The sequence below is a fragment of the Adiantum capillus-veneris genome, chromosome 18 (genome assembly GCF_014529385.1).
Source record: "Adiantum capillus-veneris isolate H3 chromosome 18, ASM1452938v2, whole genome shotgun sequence".
Lineage (NCBI taxonomy): Eukaryota > Viridiplantae > Streptophyta > Polypodiopsida > Polypodiales > Pteridaceae > Adiantum > Adiantum capillus-veneris.
Window position 1 is genome coordinate 3,448,358 of NC_140948.1, and position 8,305 is coordinate 3,456,662.

Consider the following 8,305-nt stretch of genomic DNA (forward strand, 5'->3'; position numbering starts at 1 on the left):
GTTTTGGTGGGACGTGCCCCTATACTATTCTTCATGTGCTGATTTGGAGATGGATTGCCTTCATTATATTTTGACTCTCTCTCCCCTTGTTCCAATTTCTTTTGTTTCCCCTCCTGCACGAACCGTGCTTGGACTTCATGGAGGGCTCTACTCTACTCAAAGAAAATGTTCTTTCTCCCAAGGCTGACTCTAGACTATTCCTGCGACCTTCGTTGTACTGTGAGTTTACTTCCCCTTGAGGTTTTCTAACAGGTTCTCATCCCTATTGTAAGGCATGCAAAATTGAAGCAACCATGATCATAAGAGCCTTGCGTTTTGTGTTTAGAACCTTGCCCTGAATATGGTATGACCCAAGTAGTGGGTGCTTTCTTTCTCTTATCTCTTGCATTTGAACACATGTCTTCACATAGACTTAACAAGCTTGGGAAGGTTGCACTCGTCTCACATTATTGGGTGTCCTCTTCAATCATAGCAAGGCTAGGTGTTGTGTTGTTTCATCTATCTCATTATTGAAATACATATGATAGAATGGCTTATGGATTGATGCACTCTTATACATTGTATTTTGTAATAGTTATACAAGTGTATGTACCTATGATCCTACACTATTGAACCTATGATGATTGTGACAATGTGAAGCTTACTTGAATGGATCTATCTGCTCATGGCATCCTCTCTCCTACTTGAGTATGGCATGAACATAAGATTCTTGACATTTTTTATGGCATCGTACAAGTGTTGTCATCCTATGTCTATAATTGGCTACTGCTTGCCTTGTACACTACTTGCAGGAACCTACTAAATATGAGCGGATTTCTTCTATCACTAGGATTTCTACACATTAGCTTGGATATTAGAAGTTGGGATGCATTGTTGCTCCGTCCTCCTTAAAGGTGAGTATCTCCTCTAAATGTGTCTATAGATTAATCCTTTTCTAAATGATTCAAAAGGTCATGATATGACCCAATTTTCTCATGTATGCTAGTTTAGTACTTCCTTATTGTGCTCAACATTCTCCTAGGTGGGAGCTTTTTGATGCTTTTGAAATGTTCCATGGCTACTTATGAATGTAAGGGCCCACAAGGACTTAAGAAACATGTACTACATCGTAGTAGTGAGTGTGACTACATAAATTTTGATGATAACTAGCAAAATGGTCTTCTACTAAAAATTGCACCTTTTTTACCTTATCATGTCCAAAAAGTAAATTATGAGGATAAAAGGAATCTATAGTATGATCACCAACCCACTAAAGCTTGTGTGAAAAATTGTCTCATCATCCAAAAAATTCCCTAGCCTTCTTACAATACTACCGATCACAAGAAATTATTGTTTTGAGAAAAATATAGTACTTCATCAACTTGGGAGGCTTACCATGACCAAAGGGTGAGACATTTGCAAGGTTTCTCATTTTTCCCATAAGTAGTGGTCTCTAAGCTCTAAGCTCAAGAAATGATTTTCTTAAATAATAGGTGTCTCATGAGATGGAAGTTCTTCTCAAAATCTTGAAAGGGAACTTTTATGTCCTGTTAAGTTACCAACCTAGTGTTAAAACAACACACACACACACACACACACACACACACACACACACACACACACACACACACACACACACATAGAGGAAAATGATTATGACATGCACACTTCGGAGGCTTACCATGACCAAAGGGTGATACATTTGCAAGGTTGCTCATTTTTCCCATTAGTAGTGGTCTCTAAGTTCTAAGCTCAAGAAATGATTTGCCAAAAATAATAGGTCTCTCATAAGATGGAAGTTTTTCTCAAAACCTTGAAAGGACTCTTTTATGTCTTGTTAAGTTACAACATAGTGTTAAAATAACACACACATGCACACGCACACACACAAATGTACACACACATACATAGAGGAAATGATTATGACATGCACACTAATTAGACCAATGTTAGATGCTACCAACCATCCAATCGCCAAAACACCATTACACACACTTGTGAAAAATGATTAAGACATGTGTAGACACAACAGAACTTACTCAAAAGGTAAGCATGCAAATAAGAACATTGCACACAATTCAAAACTCATACTCATCTACCAAGATTATTAAATGTGAAAAAAACTATTTGAAAGAACTCATGACATGATTAGGAGTTGAGAATCCAAAAATGAGCGATTGGTACTCTAATAAAAAATGATGAAAACTAATCTTCTCAATAAATAAAATGGAAACTAAGTGAGACAATATTGATGAAAACAATAAAGATTACTTTAATTCAAGAGTTCACAAGAGCATAGAAAGCCAAAGAACCTCAAGACAATCTCTATACAGAAGACTCTAGATCTAGCCTTCCAACAATGAGCTTAAATCTAAGGCTAGGCCATCCTTCTAAGAATGCATAACTCTACAGAAGAAACTTCTTTTAAAAGCATGCACTCCAACCTCTTAAACATTATCCATAAATTATGTTTATCTTACCATAACATATATAGTTTGGAACTCCTGATGAGTCCCCAAGCATTCCAAATTGATGGTAAAAATTAGTAGCTATCATCTTTCTTGGTTACTTTGCCATAAGAGACCCAATTATTATAGTTTGGTAGTTGTTTCCATTCTTTATAACCCCTCCTTTATGTTATGGCTTGACCCAATTAGTACTCCAATCATAAGGCACACCATGTTGAAGTGCAAGGTTGAACATATCACACATCCACTCATGTGTAAAATCTCTTGTCCATTTGATCATCTCCAGATTGATACCTTGAAGATCTCTCCCTTTGTGAGTGGCCAACTTTTCAAGCCCACCGTATACATCCTCAATAGTAAAAAACGAGGGCATACATGGCAGTGAACCATAAAATGGCATTTTTCCAACATTTGGTTGCTCATATAGTTGCCTACAATGTGTGTACATATTCACAAGACTCAAGTTACCAAAATTCTCAACTCGCTTGTCCCTCAAGTGTCTGCAAAATCTTCCACATGCACGTGGCTTTTCTTGGACTTGAAAAAAGTTGTTGCTTTACTTTCCATCTTCTTCTCTTCTTTTGAATCAATGCCTTGTATGTATGCAAATGACTTTGATAGTTGTATTTGTCTATAGTTGCATCAAGATTTATCAAGGACTTTCGAGCATCTTGACATTCTTTATCAAACCACCTTTTGCATGATCTATCTTTGTTGATACCATGGAGATGATGCTTTATGGCAAAGCATTCTTCGGCACAAGAACAAATAAATTTCTTGAAAGCTTCCCAATTAGTTTCCAATGGTGCGTCATATTGAAGCTTTGTCATCCATAACTTTTGCTCAACCATTTCAATATACATTAGTGCCTGTTTGAAATCCATACAAAGTGATAACGTCTCTTTGCTTTTAGCCTAGATTATCAAGCTTAGATCCTTCTCCACATGCAAGGTCAATCTATAAGGTTTGGTGGTCTGATTTTGGGGTCCACTGACTAAATATAAAACTCTTTATGCGATACATGATGGCTTCGGAGAGTAGCATATAGTCAATCGCACTATCCACATTATGTTTTCTACATGTAAATCCATTGGTTCCACTCCACAAAGAAACACCATTGGCAATGAGTATACCCATGCTATTACACACGTGTAAAAGTAACTTTCCATAGTGATCCGGCTCTTTCTCACTACGATCATACAAGTGAACCTCCTCCATATCCCTTGAAATGTATGGCATATCAAATTATTGAGTATCATGTTGAATTGATTTTGTGTGAGTATTCATATCCCCAAATACAATAGCATCACCTTCGTCTTTGAAATAAGCAATGTCCTCTTCTAAAACAAAAAATGGTTGATCTTTATCCATGTTAGCATAAAAGGGGGAATCATGATGAGGAATGTAGCAACTGGCTACAAAAATGGGTGCTCTTTTTGGTGTCATAATTTTTAGCCATACATAACGTTTGTACTTTTCATCATTCACAATTGATACCAAATCTTTCAATCCTTTCTTAGCCATACATTCTACCCCTCCTTGCCATCTTTGCTCCTTCTTTGACCACGTCAATGAATATACATTGTAATCCTCCAAGTTGTTAATCCTTTGTGTATCATGCTCCCAAGTTTCAACAACGAGTACAACATTGGCTTTGCTTGTTAGTTCATCAATGCCAACACCCGCATTCCATGGGTATCCATTGCAATTCCAGAAGCATATTTTCAATTGTAACTCGGCCTCATAGGTGGTGCATCCCTATTTGCTTGAGGGACTTGCCTCCTCCTTGGACACATTTTCTTCATGAGAGATCTCCTTGTTTTTCATATTCTTTTCCTCATATGCCTTGCAATGCATATTTTGTTGCTTAATAGTGCGATCTTCACATACAAAGCGTTTTGTATCCTCAAATAGATCCAACTATTATCAAGGATAATATTTTGATTGGTCTCATCCGGCATGGTACATATGGCCATTCTCTCGAGCGAGGAGCTTCTTGCTCACCCACTCTATGTACTCCATAGACCATAACTTTGGACTTGCCAAAGTGGGTGTAGGGAGGCATTGTAGCACAACCTAATCGCAACCCACAGAAAATTATCAAATCCGTGGATTGGCAACCCGGCTAGGGCATGGAAGCACGAGCATCGGATGAATAGGAATAGAGGATTCAAGAGATCAACTCTCCAATGCAAGTAGAGATTAGCCATTGCAAGGCTAACTCTAGACCTACTCTAATCACTAATCAATCAATCTCCTACACACATCAAGCCCACCGAAGTCCGACTTGCCATAGACTAGAAACCCCAAGCACACTAATGATAAGCACACACTAATTACCACACGTCAATTAAGGCACTTCATCAATAGCTTACACACACAAGGTGAATGGTGCTAGAGCTTCATAAAACCTATCTACACACACAAGCAAAGAATAGGGCACACACACAAATTAGAAGATTAAGCCCCAACTTCATCACTCTAATTTGTGATGCTAAATATCACAAATCAGTTGCTCATAGAGAGATAAGAGTGGTTACTAGCAAGAAGTACATACATCTCTCAAATCTAGAATAATGAAAGTGTAATACTACTCCATGACAAGATGAAATATAGAGAAGAAGAGACTAAGGAGAAAATAATAATTAGATTAATCAAGAAGAGCTTACACTAATTACAATGGTTAGCACTAGCCTCTCAAGCATAGACATTAAGCTCAAGTCTAAGCCAAAGAGTGAACACTCTAGAGAGAGGGAGCTCTCAAAAGTGGATCCTCAAGAGTGGATACTCAAGAATGAAGCCTCCTTACACAAAGGCTTCCTTTTAAGGGCTTTCACCACTTTCCCTTCTACTATGGGTTTAAGCTTGAGCCCTCAACTACCATATACAACTTTGGAACTCCAAGTGAGCCCAAGACTTATACAAAGTGAGTGGAAATATTATGCACAACCATAGATATCTCCCGCTTGATGCACATTCGGTGTAGCCTGTGTTAGCCGCTGCTAACATTCCCCCCTTCCTAATTTGGCGCACTTCCTCGTGTGCTGGTGAAGCAAGACACGGTGACATGGTAGAAAGCAAGTCCATGGAAGAAATGTTAAGCTATAAAATAGAAGAACAAGTAATGAGCATCAAAGGCCACAATCACAAGGCTGATTGAAAAGTTTCTTTTTTGTTTTGCTTGTTTGTTTGTTTGTTTTTTTTTCATTCATTGAAAAAATTAAAGTACAATCACAAGGCTACCACCCCAAGGCAAGTCTAGGTGCGACTCTGGGCTCCTTGAACCCTCAAAAAGTTGTTCCAAAAGCCTACTAGCCTACCAAGGTGACGACTAACCCCTATCAACCTATAACCCCTATCGGTTTAGGGCCTTGACCAAGTGAGCCAAGGTGATTCCCCTCGCCTGCCAAGTGTCAATAAGGCGCTAGGCCTCACAAAGACACAACATAACATAGAAATTTTCTTTTCATGTGTCTAGTAGCATTTTTGCTACTTTTTCTTGACACTTTTTTGCTTCATAGATTCATTTTTTAGCACTTTTTTATTGCTTCCAATATGAAATGCTTATGGCAATTGGACTAAAGCCTAATCATAGCCCTAGGTCATGTTAAAAATGAATGGAGTATTAAGACTATCACTAATAGTCTAGGACTAGCAAGAAATGATCTTACATTAACCTAAGGTCAAGGCCAATTACCTATGATTAGCACACATAAAACCTAATTTTTTGATGAGATAATTTTCACAAAGCAAAGTTTTGAAACTTTAGGATGCCTCGCTTTCGAACATGAAAAAACCATAGTTTAGAAGCAAACTTTCACTTAAGCCAAGCAAGAGAATGAAGAGATTGAACAAAAGAGCAAAATCATGGAAGGATTATACCTATTCATGCTCTTTTGAGCATCCTTGAGCAAGCATCCTTTGTGTAGAGAAGTCTCTTGATCCTTTTTATTTGCAAAAGAAGCTTTTTGAAGCTAAGTGTAAACACAAGCTCCAAAGGCCACTTATTGAAATCCAAAAGCACACAAAAAACATTAATGAAACCCTAAAGCTAGGGTCTTGAATACCCGAATTTGCCAAAGGGAAAAAACCCAAGGGAAAAAATGCCTTTGGTTATGCACATCATGCTCTTTGTAACAAATTTATGCATACATATCAACAATGAGAGAGAATGAGCTTCTAAATAAGCAAATTTTACAATTTTTACAACCTCTCATGCATGGTTCAAAGTTGATTAGTTTCTAGCTCAATGAAATATGGAATTTAAAACAAGCCAAGAGCTGAAAATAATGCAACTTTGGTGAAACGAAGTGGCTCTTCAAAGCCGAATTTTACATTTTTAAAGCTTTTCAAAAAGTTGGCTAACAACTAGCTCACATGAAATTTTACATTTTTTAGGGAAATCTATGAGCTAGAGATGACTGCAACTTGATGAAATGAAATGAATGTCTCTCACTAGCCAAATTTTGTACTTGAAAGCTCTCAAAAAAGTTGGGTAAACACTAGCTCAAATGAAAGCATTTGCAATCAAAATGAATGTTTGTGTCGCAAAATAGCCCAATAATTAATGTACAAAAGCAGGTACTCAAAATAAGCAGAAGAGTTGTCTTGGACAAGCAAAATATCCATAATCCATGCATAAATTTATCTAATAGACAAGTTATTCAGCTCTGGGCTTCTTTTTTTACCAAAAAATTGGCAATTTTTTATAGCACGAAATAATGAATACAACAGCTAAGCAATGCCTTTGGCGCAACTCTGATGTCCTTTGTCTCCAGCTCATTGCAGGAGAGCGAAGAAACAAGCTCTGCTTATAAAATTTGAGTAAGGCTGGAGCACTTGCAGCTCAAGCCATCAATATTTTGAAACCCTCATACTCTCGCTCTCTCTTTCTCTCTCTCACACACACACAGAGCCAAAGGAGCTGTCGTGCCTGGCATGATGTTTTGCTGTCAATTGCAATACATACAACCCTAAGCCTAGGAAGGAGCCAAGATGGACAAATATTGGGAAACAATTAGAATTGTAGGAGCTTGGAAAAAGGGAGTTGCAGGAGAGTGAAGAGGGAGCACACACTAATATATATGGCGAGTTTGAGCCTCACTGTAGTGGGCGAAGTTAGAGGAAATGAAGTTGTATGGCTTGCTCCATAACGAATTACTGGGTGGTATTGGCAGTAGGGAGGTGAAGCCATACACACAATAGGAGTGCAGGTAGTTGCGAGGGCGACTGATCATTTGAGTGGATGTTTCTTTTGAGCATGACCAACAGAGGCCAGGGCCAAGGTTTCTTTCAATTCAATTCAAAATAACTGCATCATATGCTCCTTCACAGCTTAGTGATCGATGTATGCAACCAGTTGCTGGACCTATATGGGAATGAAGTGCTACGGGCCAAGGCGGGACCAGGGAGCTTGAGGTAAGGCAAGTGAGATTGGTGAGTAGTACCATGGTAGGACTAGGGCAAAGAACGGTGTGTGTGTCCGTTTGTGTGTGTGTATGGCAGGGCAGCACACAATATCAAGGCCACAGGCAGTGGTGACTTGTGAGAGGCGCGAAGTCATTGTGTGAGCTCGCAACAACTGCATAAGCCTGGTAGAACGACCAATTTTGTATGCAGTGTGGCTAGCGGTATGATTCTTTTGCTTGCGCCATCACTGGTAGATTTCATGTAGCGATATTATTGCCATGGAAGTCGAAGCCAAAGAGCTTTGGCGGGACCCAACAAAAATAAAGGTAGAATGTGACACTGTGTGCGGGCCCGGATCTGCAAGACTCAAGCAACAAATCTTTTTTTTTAATAAATTTAACTGGCTATGATTCTACGAGCCTAGCAGGGTTATTATCAAGCAATTGGAC